General features: G+C 48.5%; 1 pseudogene; it reads right to left on the bottom strand.

The window, feature by feature from the left end:
* Window positions 1–540: 540 nt before the first annotated feature.
* On the bottom strand, window positions 541–2,218 carry LOC100464373 (annotated as a pseudogene).
* Window positions 2,219–2,518: the final 300 nt, after the last annotated feature.

Genomic DNA, 2,518 nt, shown 5'->3' with positions numbered 1-2,518 from the left:
ATATGAATTAATCTCAAAAACAGAATATTGAGCAAAGAAACCAGACACTAAATGTACATGCTGGATGAATCCCTTTATATAAAGTTCAAAAAGAGGTTCTAATGTAGCCAGAAGTTAGAATATTGGTTACACTTGAGAGCAGAGTTACTAGGAGCACAAAGGAGATTTAGGGAGATGTGCTAATCCTCTGCTTCCTGATCTGGATTACGTGAGTATATAAATTTGTGGAAATTCATAAATCTGTATATTCAAGATATGCCCACTTTTCTGTTTGTTACAATTTTTGTTCCATTTTGTTTCAGGGATTGGCAGAGCCATCTGAGGCTTTAGTTGGGAAAAGGCACTTGAATTGGCTTTTAGTTAGGGCCATGGGCAAGAGGCAGTCCTCAAGGCAGTACACTTCCTGTGTGGGTAGACCGAGGACTGAGGCTGAGCAGCAGGCGTGTCTCCTGTTCCAGAGCTCCCCTGCACAGCTCCTTCCCCCCAAAGGCTCTATGGCAGCCGCAGGAGTGGGAAGGTGGGGAGGGACACAGTGCTTGTTCACTTGGACAGGAGGACATTAGATGACTCACACACCAGCTTTCCATTACAGATCTTGAACTTCTTCACAACCACGGCCCTGGAGGAGCTGCCCTGGCTGAAGGCACTAGAGCCCCCATGAGAGCAGAAGCTGGAGAGGCACAGGCCATTGTTGAGACCAGGGCTTGTGAGGTCCCTGTAGGGTGAACTCAGCCCACCTGAGTAGCCGTTGGTTGTCTTAATATAGATACTCATGTTCTGCATCCCAGCTTCCATCCAGTTCTCCTCACCCTCCAATAGCTTAGAGTAGGTGGTGGTCTCAGTGCCCAAGTCCAGCTTGATGTTCATGAGCTCCTGGTACTCATGCAGTTGCCAAGCCCTGCCTGCTTGACTTGCTGCAGGGCAGCCTTGGCCAGCTTGACAGGGGCATCCTTAATGTCCGGCTTCTCGGTATCAGCTCAGTATCCTATCAGCTCAGTATCAGCTGTGGCAGCCTCCAGGGAAGCCCTTTGGCTTTGAGGCCCTTGATCTCTGCCTGGAGTCAGGTGATGTTCTGGTTCATCTTGGAAATCTCCATTTTCATGTGACACAGATCACCCCCATGCTTTCCAGCCAATGTCTGCAGCTCCTCATACCTGATCTGGTACATGCTCTTGGTCTCAGCCCACCTGCAGTTGGCAGTGTCTTCATACTGAGCTTTGCAATAATGCTATCCAGGGAGTGGCTGTTGTCCGTAGACAGGATCATGGACGTGTCTGAGACCTGGGACTATAGCTCACAGATCTCTTCTTCATACAACTGCCTTAAGAAGGCGATCCCATTGGTCAGCCCATCCAGGTGGGACTCCAGTTCTACCTTGTTCATGTAAGCTTTGTCCACATCCTTCTTGATGAGGACAAATTCATTCTGCATGTCTGCATGCACTCTGATCACCCCCTCATATTTATTCTTGAAGTCCTCCACCAGCCCTTGCATATTGCCAAGTTCGCCTCCAGCTTCAGCTTCTCCTGGCCCAGTGTGTCCAGCTGCTGCTGAAGGTTGTTGATGTAGCTCTTAAACATTTTTTTTAAGATTTTATTTATTCATTTGACAGAAAGAGAGACAGCCAGGGAGAGAGGGAATACAAGCAGGGGGAGTGGGAGAGGAAGAAGCAGGCTCTCAGTGGAGGAACCTGATGTGGGGCTCGATCCCAGGACTCCAGGATCACGCCCTGAGCCGAAGGCAGATGCTTAACGACTGAGCCACCCAGCCGCCCCAGATGTAGCTCTTAAACATCTTGTCCATGTTGCTCCAGACCATTTTCTGATACTGTAGAAGGCTCCACTTGGTCTCTACAATTTTGTTCTGCTGTTCCAGGTGCTGCACCTTGTTGAGGAAGGGCGCAAACCTGTTGAACATCTTGATCTGCTCCTTCTCCTGGGTGCACACAGTCTGGATGTTGGGGTCCACCTCCAGCTTAAGGGAATTCAGCAGGCTCTAGTTCACTGAGACAGCTGTGATCCCCTCTATGTCCCTGGCCCCACTGTAGGCCCCTACTATACTCATGCTGGTGTCCAGACCACCCCCAGGAGCTGCTACTGCTGCCCACCTGGAAGAAGGCAGAGGAGCTGATGCCTGTGCCAGGCATACAAACAGCTGCTAAACGCCAGCGGCTGGAGGTGAACACCTTGTAGGACTTCTGGGTCACTGTGATGGACATGGTAGAGACTGGAGAGGAGGAGAGAGCATGTTTGAGAAGGAGCTGAGAAACTGCTTCTGGGTAGGCTAAAAATTTGGAATTTACAGGTTTTCATAAAAATGTAAAAGGCACACCAAAACTGAACTCTCATTCTTGCATAGTAAAGATTTTATTTTTTAAAAAAACTACATTACGAATAGTTACTGTATCATTCAGAGTCCCACCATGAAACAGATGGCACATCAAGAGGTTAGTTAAAACAAGTTTAAGGAAGAAACAATTTATAGAGGTGTAGGCAGAGTTCAGTGAACCAGTATGCCT

The sequence above is a fragment of the Ailuropoda melanoleuca genome, chromosome 2 (genome assembly GCF_002007445.2).
Source record: "Ailuropoda melanoleuca isolate Jingjing chromosome 2, ASM200744v2, whole genome shotgun sequence".
Taxonomy (NCBI): domain Eukaryota; kingdom Metazoa; phylum Chordata; class Mammalia; order Carnivora; family Ursidae; genus Ailuropoda; species Ailuropoda melanoleuca.
This window is presented reverse-complemented; position numbering and strand designations above follow the sequence as displayed.